Here is a 15,485-nt window from a genome sequence, read left to right as displayed (position 1 = left end):
CCCTTTTGAGAGGTTGATTGGGGGCAGGTGGACAGCTGATATGATGTCTTTCTCATAGTTTATTGATGTTTTTTGTTTGTTTAATTTGCCTTTGGTGGGTGGACCTTTCACTTGGTCCAGTGGTCGATTTCCTCCTATTTTCTCTCGACTTGATAGATTCCAGTTGTCAAGTGATTGGGAGGAGAAGTTTTCTGATGTTGTCCAGGCCACATTGGCTCGCCCTTTGTCTGATCATGTTCCGTTTATGTTGGACTATGGTGGGCTTCATACCAGAAGATCCTCTTTTAGGTTTGAGAATATGTGTCTTTGGACTGAGGGTTTTCTGGAGCGAGTCCGATCTTGGTGGGCAAGGTATGGAGTGGTTGGCACTCCTAGTCATTCTCTGGCAAGTAAACTGCGTTTTTTGAAGAATGACCTTAAATTTTGGAACAATGAGGTTTTTGGTAATCTGGCCTAGAGGAAGAATCGGGTTCTCTCTTAGATTACTGATTTTGATAAGATGGAGGGTCAGGTTCTTTTAACGGTTCCATTAAAGCGTAGGAGGGCGGAGTGTCAGGTAAAGTTCACTGAGATCGCTGTTATGGAGGAGATTTCATGGAGAAAGAAGTCTAGAGCTTTGTGGATCAAAGAAGATAACAATAATACAAATTTTTTTCATAGACTTGCCAATGCTCATAGAAGGGGCAATCACATTAGGAGGATTCGGGTGGATGGGGTGATGTTCAGTAAGGAGGAGGAGATTTGTAAGGGTTTTTTTAATATTATTTTTTGAATTTGTTCACTGAACCAGTTGGTTAGCGTCCTTTGCTTGATGGGCTTCACTTTAACTCTATTTCGGGTGAGGAGTGCTCTGCGTTGGAAGAGCCAGATGAAGTTTTTTTTTGCTTTGAAGAGTTGTAATGGGGATAAAGCCCCTAGTCCTAATATTTATTCTATGAGATTCCTCTTGGAGTGTTGGGAGGTGGTTCGTGAGAAGGTGATGGGCTCTTTTCAAGCCTTCCATGTTCAGGGTTCTTTTGAGAAAAGTTTAAATGCCACTTTTATTGCTCTTATTCCAAAGAAGGGTGAGGCAATGGATGTTAGGGATTTTTGCCCTATTAGACTGGTGGGATGTTTTTACAAGTTAATTGCGAAAGTCTTAGCCTCTAGATTGAGGAAGGTTATTGATGGTGTCATTTCTGAATCTCAGAATGTCTTTGTGGGAGGTCGTCAGATTTTGGATTCAATCCTTATTGCTAGTGAATATGTGGATTCCCATTTGAGAAGCGGCGTTCCGGGTGTTTTATGTAAGCTGGATATTAAGAAGGTGTATGACTATACGAGTTGGAGCTTCCTTTTCTACTTGTTGGAGAGGATGGGGTTTGGTGGGCTTTGGAAGAGATGGATTATTTTCTACATATCTAGCCCTCAGTTCTTTGTCCTTGTGAATAGAGCTCCGACTGGTTTTTTTCTCTAGCTCGAGGGGCTTGAGACAAGGGGATCTGCTATTTCCTTTCTTGTTCCTTTTTGTGATGGAGGCTCTTAGCAGATTGCTGAAGAGGGTTATGGAGTTGGGTTTTTTGATAGGTTTTCGGGTGGGCAAGGATGTTGCTAGTCAACTGGAGATTTCTCATTTGATTTTGTGGATGATACTTTAGTGCTTTGTGATGTGGAGGCGTCCCAGTTGAGATATTTGAGATGCATTTTGATTTGGTTCCAAGTTGTTTCTAGTCTTAAGGTGAATGTTGGCAAGAGCCTTCTTGTGCCTGTTGGGGATGTTCCTAAGATTGAGATGTTTGCTCAGATTCTTGGATTTTGCACTAGTTCTTTTCCCATTTCTTACTTAGGGTTGCCTTTGGGAGCCCCTTCGAGATGTGTGGGGAGCTAGGATCCGGTTGTGGATAGATTCACGAGGAGGTTGGCGGGTTGGAAAAAGCAGTACCTTTCTAAGGGGGGTCGGGTTACTCTAATTAAGAGCACCCTCTTTAGCCTCCCCACTTATTTCATATCTCTCTTTCAGATTCTTTCTTCAGTGGCTGAGAGAATTAAGAGATTGTAGTGTAACTTTCTTTGGGGGGAAAGAGGAGAGGAGTTTAAGTATTATCTGGTTCGGTGGGAGCATGTGTGCCGTCTAATTCAGTGTGAAGGCTTAGGGTTAAGGAAATTGTTGCCTTTCAATAAGGCTCTCCTTGGTAAATGGCTCTGGAGGTTTGGGATTGAGAGGTATTGGCGTTGGAGAAGAGTTATCGCAAGCAAGTTTGGGGAGAGTAGTGGTGGGTAATGCTCTCTTGAGATGTGTGGTCCTAGGGGGTGAGGGTTTGGACTTACATTCGGAGGGGTTGGGATGATTTTAGCAAGCATATTCATTTTTGGATTAATGAATGGTAGGAGGATCAGTTTTCGGAAGGATCTTTGGTGTAGAGAGCTTCCTCTTGCTCTTGCTTTCCCATGGCTCTATAGGATTGCTTCTCACCGACAGGCCATGGTGATTGACTGTTATCACCTTGATAACAGGAGACTGACTTGGGATATTCAGTTTATGAGGCACTTTCAGGACTAGGAGATTGAGGATGTTTCTCATTTTTTGGAGGTTCTTTATAGCCAAGTGATCACTGATGGGGAGTCGGATTGTTGGTTCTGGGATCCTAACTCACAGGGTCGTTTCGAGGTTAGGTCCTTTTTCAGGTGCCTTTCGGTTTTTCCCAGAGACCCTTTCCCCTGGAAGTCTATTTGGCATTCTAAGGCTCCCCTCAAGGTTGCCTTCTTTGCTTAGACTTCCGTCCATAACTTGAGGAGGATGAATCAGGTGGTGGTCAATCATTGTTATATGTGCTTATTTGATGAGGAGACAGTTGATCACCTTCTTCTACATTGCAGTATGGCCAGAGACTATTGGGATTTGATGCTTGGATTATTTGGGGTCCATTGGGTTATGCCTTGTTCCTCTAAAGGGTTGATTGAGGCTTGGAGAGGTGTCTCTATTGGGGCTCTAATTCAGGATGCTTGGAGGGCTACGCCTCTTTGTATTTGGTGGTGTATATGGCTCGAGAGAAATAGGAGATATTTCGATGGAAAAAAGAAACCTATTTCTATGCTTAAGTTCTCTATCATTTCCATTTTTTTTTTGTTGGGTCTCAAGGAGAGATTATAGATCTACGAAGGAGATTATTGTATTTTTGACCTCTTTGAAGGTCTAAGGCGCCTTTGGCCCTTGTGTTTCTTTGGGTTCCACTCCCCTTTTGAGCATTTTCAATAAAATTTTACTAAAAAAAAAAAAATTATTAGCTGTTTTTAATCTTTTATTAGGTGTTTTATGTAAGATTCTTGTAATCATGGGATTACGAAGATAAGATCCCCGTAATCATGGGATCCAGTAGATAAGATCCCTGTAATCAGGGGATCACGTAGATTTTGGTATATTTTCTATCTTTCTTTGATTTGGTTTCCTTTCTTTGTACCTTATTCTTGTATATAAATATAAATCTTAGCTTTTGGTTTGAGTATGCCAAAACCTAAAACTTTTTCTTTTTGGTATCAGAGCAAAACAAAATCTTTGCCTCCCCATCTTCCTCCCCAATGCCGCCACCTTCTCTCTCCCTCTCTCCATTTTCCTTCACCTCTAGCACACCTCAATCTCCACCCATCCCTTGTGTCGGACCCCTCGGGTAACCTTATGTTTTTTACTCCTTTTTTAGGAGAATTCACATAGGATTTTTTTTTTTTTTTTTTTTTAAATGATCTAAGAGTCCTTCTAGTGTTTTTCTTTCTTTATGGGTTGCCGGTGTTTGTTCGGCAGCATATTTGGAGGAAAGCGCCGATTTTTTCGGCCTTGTTTTTCTCTTTCCTCCCTCTTCAACATGTGGACCAGCCTTATTTTGGTACTATTAGTGATTCTAGTAACCAAAAGGACATGTTATCTTCGTGCCATGGCTGCCTTGCCGCAGTAGCCACTGATTATTGTCCCTCCTACTTCAACTCCTCCCAGACCATCTTTTCAGGACTTCAAATAGTTACAGTCCCAAATTGGTCATCTTCAGGAGAAATTCAGAACCTTATCTACCAGGGTCGACTCTTCCACTCCCATGATTACTATAGCTACAGGTACTAATGCTTATCATGTTAAAGCGGAAAAACCTACTTGGGTTCTGGATTCGGGAGCCAATAACTGGTGAGTTGTCATTATTTTTTACTCCCATTACCCCTGTAATGAGCACTGAAAAGTACACATTTAAACCCCTTAAGCTTGAGTATTCGAGGACCTTTATCTATCTTATTTTCCCATTTTAGACTAATTTCATGTTATTGCCCTTTTCAGGCGCTTATCCCCAAAATAAGTCAATTCAGCTAAATTAGAGCATAAAAGAAACAATCTCAAGCTAAATGGAAGAAATGAGCAAAGTGGATGCAAAGTGGTGGAAAACAACAAGTTTCGATCGATTAGACCAAGCCCAGATCGATCTCACAGTGATCGATCCAACCTCACCAAGATGGATCAAACCCCTGTCCTTATCCTCAAGAATTTCCATCTTTGATTGATCCAAGATTCTTAAGGTCGATCGAACTTCTTTGATCTTATCCACACCTACCACTTTTGTCTTTTTCCCAAAAAATCCCAAAAATATCTCAGATTTGTCTTATTCCAAAAAGGCGCCGCCAAGGTTTGATCGATCTGGCCATACTTCAATTGATCTGGATGTAGTTCGATCGATCTCATTAGAATTCGATCGATCGAACCTCCTCAAGTTTGAAATAAAACAGAGTCCAGCTCATTAAAAGTTTGCTCGTGGTGTAATCATTGAAGGGGCCCTAGTGCACGAAAACTAACCATTGGGTGTGACATTGGAGCTACCTATATAAGGATTTTAAGCCATATATATCATCATATATATCATCATACAACAATAGAATAGAGGAGATAGCCTAGAGATTAGAGAGATACACACACCATTTGGGAGTTCTTCCATTCATCTAGGGTTTCCATCAAGAAGAAGATCATTCCTACCATGGAGATGGCCCTTGAGGGTTGGATGACTACATCAATGAGTGGTTAAACATCTTTTTGGGGTTAGAGTTAGCCCTAAGTATGCCTTTTAGATCATGACGTTTTGTATGTTGAGGGGATTTGTTTTGTAATCTTATCTTGACATTTGATTTATATATGAATCTTGTTTCTACAATGATTTGTGTTATTTAATACTTCCAATTGATCATTTCATTCTATTTATATGTCTATGTATGCTAGAATAGATCATATATTTATCTCCTAATTTTGCGATATTAATGCATGTCTATATGTGTTGATGCTATGAATCTAGAGATTGTCAAGGCATAGTGCTTTAATAGAATACTCTTGTGGTTTGTTTGATGGTTTATACTCATTTCTTGATGGATTGTGCCTCAACCTTAGTTTATTCAGTTTAATTTTCATGTCCCTAGCTAAGTTGTAGTGTAGTTGTCTTATTTTCTTAGATGAGAGGTGATAGTGTCGAGGCCTATTCCTATACGCCAAACTAATGTAGTGAATGTAGGTTCAAGAAAAGCCTTTCGGGTTAAGTTTAAATTTATAAAAAACCATTACTACCACTACTGCTAATGTAGTAAGAGTGACTAGGGATTGTCTCAAGGGATTAGAGGGCTACAAGTAATGGAAACAATGCTTAGGGTTAGTAGGTCGAGTGATCAAAGGTAGGTCGTTTGGTTGATTAAACTATAATTAAGATTAAACAAGCTCAATATAAAACGAGTAATTAAAGGATAGAGAAAACAAGAGAGAGAGGTCTTGGAACTTGGAGATCACCACTAAGCATCACATTTCTGTACACTTAATTCACAATTAATGAGGGGGAAAACATATGTTGCAACAATAGTGAGTATGTGTGGTTATTTTAATAAGTATGGATGACCAATTAAGTATATATTGTCTAAACAACACAATGAAAAGCATAATACATCAAACTAAGTCATTAATCCTTCTTTAAGCTCACAATCCAAACACATCACAAAATTAGAGAAATATACTACTTGCATTCATAAGTATGGAACATCAAACAACAACCATAGATTGTCCTCCCATTTAACAACTAATGTAGCTACACTACATCTAAGCTAATGACATGGAAATTAAACTAATTAGACTAAGGGAGAGGCACAATCCATCAAGAAATGAGTATGAACTATCAAATAAACCACAAGAGCATTCTATTAAGCACTATGTCTTGACAATCTCTAGATTTATAGCATCAACACACATAGACATGCATCAACAACACAAGAGATAGAGATAAACACATGAACATCTATCCTAGCATACATAGACATATAGATAGAATGAAATGATCAATTGGAAGAATTAAACTACACAAATCATTGAATAAACAAGATCTATGTATATAAATATGTCAAAACATGTATTACAACACAAATCCCCTCAAAAATACATAAATTAAGGTAAATAAAGCATGCTAAGGGCTAACTCTAGCCCCAAGAAGATGTCTAGCCACTCATAAATGGTGTCCTCCAACCCTCAAGGGCTATCTTCATGGTAGAAGTGCTCTTCTTCTTAAGGAAGATAGAAAACCTCTTAAGAATTTGTCTCTAGCCTCCTCTTCTTTTTTCTTTCTCTCCAAGAATTGTATCTCTCTACTCTAAAAAGTATATCAAAGACTATGTAAGACTATCAAAAACTATGCGTAAAAGTGGCTCATATTTCTTATATAGGTAGCTCAAATGTCACTCCCAATGGTCTAGGCTCGTACACAAGGGCTCCTCCAATGATTGCACAATGAGACAACTTTTAATGAGTTGAAGATATATTTTTTTCAGATTTGAGAGAGTTCGATCGATCGAACCTGTGTTGTGATCGATCGAACATGGCTGAAAGCTATCAAACTTTGGCTAGATCAATCCTCCCATGGAGGCGCCTTTTTGGAAAAGGACAGATCTGAGATATTTTGGAAAAAGAGACAAAAGTGGTAGGTAGGGTGGTACAACAGGATAAGATGAAATCTTTTCAATCGATCTGAGAATTGTTAGATCGATCGAACTTTGTGGGATCTTTGGATAAGGACAAAAGAGCTTGGATCCATCTTGGAAAGTCTAAATCGATGAACTTTCGATTGGTCGAAGTATTCTTGAGATCGATCGAACGTGTTGAATTTCCACACTTTGCTTTAATCTGCTTCCACTTTACTCCTTTCTTCCATCTAGAATGAGTTAGCTTCTTTTAAGCTTTTATTTGGCTGAATTAGCTCATTTTGGGGATAAGCACCTAAAAAGGGCAATAACACGAAATTAGTCTAAAACGAAAAAGTAAAATAGATAAAGGTCTTAGAATACCTAAGCTTAAGAGGTTTAAATGCGCACTTTTCAGCGCTCATCACATCTCCAAACTTAAATATTGCTAGTCCCTAGCAATAAACTACAAAGTAAAGGAATAAAATAAACAACTATACAAATATGAACTAGAAAGCAATAAATGGATAACGCCACTTTCGTAGGGAACACGATTGCATTTAACATATGCAACAAGCCTTTTAAATCCCTAGGTTACCCCTAGTGGATGAATGAAGTCTCGTGAGGGTTTCTAGAAATGATACCCACAAACATTAAGCTCATTTTCACTAAAGATGCACCAATATTGTAAACAAGCATTGGGAGAAAACTACCTCAAGTATGCAATTTTTCAACCCTTTCCAAGCAATTTCCTAAAATTTTAACATCAAGCAAACAAGTATGGTCCTCCACATATCAAGAAAATGATCATGCAAATCAAAACAACACTAGAATCCTTTTTGAGTGGACCAGCATCAAGTATGTTACTATCTAAGCCAACTAAAGAAATGATTACATCCTTATCCTCAAACTAGCACACAAATCTAGTACTGATCATCAAGACAAAGAGTGGACCTTTTATTAAAGTTTTATTAAACTAGGTGCGCTTATTCTTTTCAATCGATTTTTTTTATTTTTTATTTTTTATTTTTTTAAACTAATCCTAAGGATCAAAGATGGAATCATGGTGAAATGTAGTGATCTATTAAGCTTTCTAGTGATCTATGAGGTTGAGCGTTAGGTCAATGACTCCCAAACCAGACGGCTTTAGGGCATTAGGCGTTTAAACACCTCTAAGGACTTACAAGCTTAAATCAACTAGGCTACAAATCAAAACAACCTCCATCTAATCATTTCCTACTTCTCACCTTTTGGGAGAAGTCCTCACTTTTTTTTTTTTGAAGTTCTATTGTTAACCTAGAGTTTGGGCCCTCCACCTTTCGACGAAAGAAATTCAGTGCTTGATGAGGCTAGAATCCCAGTTACTCAATGAAAATGGTTTGTTATCCACTTTTATCAAAATGAAAGCTTTCAATGCACTACTAGCCCAATTGGGATATAATTAATTCTATAATCAACAAAGCATGTACCCCACAAATGAATGCTAGTGTGCGCCTGTGCTAGTGTAGAATCCTAGAGTGAATCTCAAAACAATCACAAAATCAAGATGATGTGGACCACAAGTGCAAGCATGATATCAATTTTTCGAAAAATTTACTCCTAAATGACATCCACAAGGCATACAAGGAGTATTGGACTCTCAAGTCAAGCAATTTTTAAATTTTAAACAATATAGTCCTCAAAAGATCAAAGTCATCACTAGTTATGGATCAATCATAGACAATCCCTCAAATACACAAGTCATGCTTAAAATTTTAAATTGAAAGCAAATACTACAATTAACACCATTACCCCCCAAACTTAAATGGCACAATGTCTTCAATGTGCAAAGAGAACAAAGGAAAGAGTATACCAGTGTAGCTATAGTAAAGAATGGCCGGGACACAAGTATCTAAAGTAGGTGATATAACCCCCCCAAACTTGGTATTAATTGTGGTCCTAAAAAGATGGCACTGGATAAAAGCTCATTAGATAACAAAAAGGAATAATAATAGTGCACAGTGGACATGCAAGTGTAAATGGGACAAGAAATGAACTACGGAGAGAGGAAAAATGATGGTCCTAAAAAAAATTTGGGCAGCACCCTCTCTCACTGAAGTCACTAGGATGCACCTGATAATGGAGTTAATCATAGACAAATATACCAATATAAGGTCCAGACATCCAAAAATAGCACGAATAAAAAGAAAAATAATAAACAGTATATAGTACATCACAGTGTTTGGGCCAACAGATTGGCTGTAAAAATAATATAACAGTATCAAAATAGCAGGAATGTATCATAGATATATAACATGATAAAAAAGAGGAATAGAGAAATCAGGTAGATGAAGTAGGACGAGTGGGGTGTGATCCCCTGATATCTCTGGATATGCCTTACAGCGCAACTAAGATATCAGAGCAGAGAGATGCCACATCTGACCGAAGAGAGACAACTGCGTCCTCTAAGGCCTGGATACGCTCTCCAAAGCCGGGTGTCGGTGCTGGACCCTCAGGTATGACTGGATCAGGAAAATGATGTGCGTCCTGAGCCTGCTTCGGGAAATATAATGGTGACCCCACTGGAGAGTGATGTGGGATCTTCTCTGCTGGAGGGTCCTGCTCCAAGTCAATGTCCATATGTATGGCAGCCGGATCGACTACTGGGTCGTCCGCTGCTGCTGTTATCTCCTCCTCCTGAGCTTCTTTTGCTGCTATCACTGCGTCCTCTAGAAGACTCTTGATAAGAGCATTGTAGCTCTTATTCCAGTCCTTCTTGCCAAAATAGCAAGCTTCTGTCTCTGAGAGCTCATCGGAACGGAATAGATAACGCTGATCTCGGAGAATCTGAGTGATAAAATGGCCAAATGGAAGATACTTAGCCCACTTGGGCTTCGCCTTGCTGATGTAGTCTGTATAGAGTTTCATCATCACGGTCTAGTATAAGGCTGGAATAGAAACCCAATACCCTGTGTAGAGAGCATACAGGGCAGTCAAATAATCGCCGCACCTCTGGATCTTATGGCCAACCATGAACACGTTTCGATACAGGACCGAATCAAAGAACCACAGGTTATCTGGCAGATAGGTCCAAGTAGCAAATGTGTCGCCCTCACTGTAGTGGCCTGTAAGTGCCTCGAACACAAATGCATAAGAAGGCCTCCTCTCCAGGATGGGATAATCGAGCTCAAGCTTAAGAGGGCAGGCATGCGAGCAGCGGCAGGATCTGGCTAGAGCCTCTACTATGATGCGGATAGGATGGCCATCCACGGTAGTGTGCAGCTCCGCCAGATTACTCGGGGCAGGTCGGAGGTTCTGGAAGAACATCCGAACAAGCCTCGGGTAAACTAGGTATGTGACAAGGGCTAGAATGGCTGAAATACCCCTGCGGTTAATGTCTTCGTAGGCTGCCTAGGTCAGGGTATACCGGGAGAAGAAAGAGATGTCAAAAACTGACTCACGTGCCACTGTAAGGGGTGAGTATCCCGGCAGAGGTCTGTCTAAGGCCTGGTCTGGCTGTGCATGAGGCGGAGATGAAGAAGGTGATAGTGTATGCTCAACCTCATCATGAGATAATGAAGATGCAAAAGCAGAAGACTGTAGTTTGCTGTCTGATGAGGACTGAGCTGGATCAGCCTCTGTATAATCCTCCAACTGCCCAGGCTACTCAGGATTCGGGACCTGAGATGGTCCTGCTTGATGCTCGGGCTGCTCCCGAACATGAGAGGGCTCACCTAGCCCCTCTAATTTGGGCCTAACTTAGCGATGATAATGTCCACGGGCAACAGTCTTGACCCTAGCCATGGCCTGTAAAACAAAAAGAAAAACACTTGCAATATAAGTTAGTATTGGCATTAAGAATTGAAGCACAATATATATAAACATGTATGTCAAATAAGATAGACAACACAAGACATGAATCTACGCAAGTGAAGAATGGGCTAAATAAATAGTGATAGTAAGTGAAACATGCTAAACAATATAAGTATGGAATGCATCCAATGTGGAAAACACAGGCATTGGGCATGTATGAGATAACATGGAATCATAAAAGAAAATGTGTGAAGTGTGGGATGTAAATCTGTGAAGTTCGATCGATCACAAAAATGTAAGATCGATCTCTGTGAGATCGATCTGAGATAAGTTCGATCGATCGAACTGGGACGAGAAATTCGAAAAGTCACAGATCTATGACGTGGAAGGCACGGGGGCACCCAAGCAAACTTGTACGGCCCTTTCACACATCAACAACACAATATGGGTCACTTGTTTGGCCCGTAACCCTCAAAAATTGATTCAAAAATGAAATATATACAAAACTATATATATATATATATATATACACACACATATATATACAAAAGCTTCAAAACTTCAAAAATGGAAGGAATCAAACATGGCAACCCTAGATATAGCATGTAAACATCACAAATAGGTAGATTGAAACTCAAAATCAAGGGGAAAAACTCAGAACTTACCAAATCCGAGAGAGAGAGAGGTGGAAATCACGAGATGGACGAGATCTGAAATGAGGGAGAGAGATTCGAGGCTTGGGATGGTCGCCGGAGGGCTCGCTGGAGATGGGAGAGATGTGGTTTGTAGCAGCGAGGGATGAGAAGGTCTTTAGATCGATCTTTGAATCGATCTAATGACCCTAGGGTTTTGTTTTTAAAAACATTTCCCGACCAGTTCGATCAATTAGGGAAAATTTTCGATCGATCGAACATAGATCGATCTCACCTCGACAAATTTTTTTTTTTTTTTTGAAATATTTTAAATTTTTGGAAATTAAAAATTAAAATTACAATTAAAACTATTATTTTTGAATTTTTGGAAATAAAACAAAAGAAATTTTTTTTTGGGATTTTTGAAAATTTTAAAATAAAAATAAAATAATTAATTGAAAATAAAAGTGAAAAATAGAATGAAAATCTTTTTGGAGTTTTTGAAAATAAAATAAAATAAAATAAAATAAACACTAAAAACAAAAATAAAAATAAAAATAAACTTGCAGTCAAAGTCAAAGTCATGGTCAACAAAGGGTATAGATCAATCAAACCGAGATCGATCGAGAAGATGGTTCGATCTATCGAACAGGTGAAAACCTATAGAGAAGTTCGAACGATGCACAAAGAGGCCTTTTTTTATGGATCTCAAAAATTTTCTAAGTGTGGAGTGAAGATCGATTTAAGAAAAAGTTGAATCGATCTAGGAACTTTCAGATCGATCCAAAGGAATTCTCGAACGATACATAGATGGCTGATTTATGCAGGAAATTTCAGATCGATGGGATCGAGTAATGATTGGATGCAGGGATGGGTGTTCGATAGATCAAACCTCATTTGAGATCGATCGAACAGGGCCAAAATGCCTATTTTCAGAATGAAAGTGCATGCATACTCAATCAAATTTCCTAGCCATGTGTATGAATTCCAAAACATATCTAGACGATGCAAGAAATGAAAGATAAAACAGAAATGAGGGAGGAATAGGGTTGTAAATCCTACGAAGCCTTTACTAGTCTTTAACGTCTCTAGAAGGACGTTGGGCTCTTTTAGCCTGGATCAAACATCTTGTAATGCAACCCCTCCTTAATGCGGTAATAAGTACTTTGAAATCCACCCAACAAACGGTTCCCTAAAGAACTTGTTGGATTAGGTTTAAAGTAATTTGTTGGTCCTTTGGCAATGTGAGCTTTAGGCTTCCATGCCCTCTCAAAGTAAGATTTTGAAACATCATTCTTTAGTTTCAAGGTTGAAGATGAATTTTTGAAGTTTTGGTTTCAAGCAAAGACTCCATTCTTTCACATTCATTGTCTAGACATTTTTCTATAACATTTAGTTCTTTATGCTTGTCAAATGAATTTGGGGTCGGATTGAAGATATTCAACTTCACTTTCATATGCCCAAATGAGATTTTCATTACCCCTGTCCTACAATTGATGTTGGCATTTGCGGTTGCCAACAAAGGACGGCCAAGGATAATGGGAATTTGGCTCTTGGGATTTGGAACCAGTTCCGTGTCAATGACAATGAAATCGACCGGGAAGAAGAATTTATCAATTTTAATCAAAACATCCTCAATGATACCCCTAAGATTTTTGATGGATCGGTCGGTAAGTTGTAAAACCACCGACGTCAGTTTCAAGTCTTCTAAGCCTAATTTGACATATACCGAGTATGAAAGAAGATTAACACTTGCTCCTAAGTCTAGAAGAGCCCGATTAATGACATGGTCACCAATGATGTAAGAAGTAGTAGGTGAACTGGGGTCCTTAAACTTTGGAAGGGTATTATGTTGCAAGATTGAGCTCACTTGCTCGGTCAAGACCACTTTCCTTGGTGCTTGGCTCTTGTTCTACCTCTTTTCAGTGCAAAGATCTTTTAAGAACTCAGCATAAGCCGGAATTTGCTTAATTGCATCCAAAAGTGGAAGATTAATCTTCACTTGCCTAAACATTTCTATGATTTCATTGGTCTTGGTCTTTTGTTTATCAAGATAAATGGATCCTTTCAAGGCATCGGGAAATGGAGCTCTTGGCTCAAAAACTTTTTCAAAACTTTTCTTCAAAACATCATCAACATAAGAATTTTTAAAATCCTTTTTCAAAGCTTTGTTCAATTCATCTTTCAAATCAATTTTGGACTCACGATTCAGATAACTTTCTAACACTTTCTCATTTGAATGATCATGCATATACAATGAAGGAGGAATATGATAAGAAATGGGACGGGTGTCAACTTTTGGTTTCATCGGTTCACTCTTTTCATTGGACACACATACTTTGTTGTCCACAATCGCATTGACATGCTCAATTGTGTGCCCTTCCGATGAGGAATGAGTCTCCATAACACATTGTTGCTTTGGTGGGGCATTCAAAGGCATCTTCCCCTTCTCTCTAGCATTTAAGGTACTAGCTATTTGCCTTACTTGGGTTTCTAGCTTAGCAATGGATTGAGAATGAGAATGAAGCAATTGAGTGTTCGCCTCTAGAGTGCCTAGAGCGGTCAAAACTTTCTCTTCAAAGGCGGGACTCCTAGAATTTCCTTGGGAATATGATGGTTAGTTAGGAAAATGAGAATTAGAAAATTGATTGCCATGTGATTGAAATGATGATGATTTAAAACCTTGGGAACCTTGGCCTTGCATTGGTGGCGGAACATACTTCCCTTGAAAACCACCTTGGAGAGGGTTTGAGCCTTCCCCTTGGCTTTTCCAAGAAAAATTTGGATAGTTCCTCCAACTTGAATTGTAATGAGTGCCATATGGATTATTTCCTTGATTAACAAATGTAGCATTGACTTGCTCATGGGGCTCACTTTGTACATGTCCATGGGGACAATTGGAAGTAGAATGCAAGACACTTGAACAAGTCATGCAAGATTCATTAGATACACGATGATGAATATGAGTAGGGGAGGAAGATACTTGATTCGCCAAATTTTGGTTGATCAAAAATTGATCAAACCTTTGAGACAAGGATTTTATCTCTGCGGCTATGTCATTAGAGTTGTCAACTTAATACAAGCCGACATTCTTCTTTCGACCTAGGTTTCTACCATTTTTAGAAGATAAGGACCTATGCATGGAATTTTCACTCACACTTTCATACAATTGCCATACATCATTTTCATGCTTATCAAGATAAGAACCACCCATGGATGCATCAACCATACCCTTGTGATTATCCGGTAAACTTTCAAAGAAATATTGGACTAGCTGCCACTTTGGTATGTCATGATGAGGGCACTTTCTAAGCAAATCATTAAATCTTTCCCATGCCTCATGAAACATTTACCCATCCCCTTGAGAAAATTCTCTAATTAAAGTTCTCATGGCATTGGTCTTAGAAACCAGATAGTACTTTTTCAAGAACTCTTGTTGCATTTCCGCCCAAGAAGTTATTAAAAATGGCCTAAGATTATTGAACCAATATTTTGCCTTATCTTTAAGGGTGAAAGGAAAAATTTTTAGTTTTAAAACTTCCTCTGGCATGTCCATGTATTTCACGGTGGAACACACTTCAAGAAACTCATCCAAATGCTTATAAGGTTCTTCACTATGAAGTCCATGATAGTTTGAAAGCATTTGAATATTATGGTTTAATTTCATAGTGATGTGCTCTAAATGGAGGCAATTGAATGCAAGTGGGCGCATTGAATTCATTAGGCACATAATGGTCTCTTAATGCAATAGGAGGATTCACAATTGGTGGTGCTGAACGAACACCTTGATTAGCTTAAACTGTGGGGGTTTGTGGAGTAAATATTGGCCGAGGCATTCCCAATGGAACTTGGCCTTGTTGTTGTGGGTGAATGAATGGTCTAGGCATGCCTAATGGTACTTAAACATTTTCATGATGCACGTTAGGGTAGAGGTTTCCTTGTTGGTCTATGCGACCAAGGTCATCCACATGGTCGTCATTCAAATACTCCATTGGTGAAATGGAGTGATGAGAACTACCTCTCCCCCTAGGATTACGAACAACCGATTCAAGATGCAAATTAGGAGGGACAAGAGTAGGATTCAATGACCTACGAACGTACATACACTAGCAAAGCAAATAACAAGCAAGT

General features: G+C 39.1%; 1 pseudogene; it reads left to right on the top strand.

The window, feature by feature from the left end:
* The first annotated feature begins 14,641 nt into the window (after positions 1-14,641).
* LOC132287361 (small nucleolar RNA R71) lies at positions 14,642-14,740 on the top strand (annotated as a pseudogene).
* Positions 14,741-15,485: the final 745 nt, after the last annotated feature.

The sequence above is a fragment of the Cornus florida genome, unplaced genomic scaffold (genome assembly GCF_030987335.1).
Source record: "Cornus florida cultivar Cherokee Brave unplaced genomic scaffold, ASM3098733v1 CherokeeBrave_3.0.0_Hap2_Chr11, whole genome shotgun sequence".
NCBI classification, from domain to species: domain Eukaryota; kingdom Viridiplantae; phylum Streptophyta; class Magnoliopsida; order Cornales; family Cornaceae; genus Cornus; species Cornus florida.
Note: the sequence above shows the minus strand (reverse complement) of the source record. Positions and strands in the feature narration are given on the sequence as shown.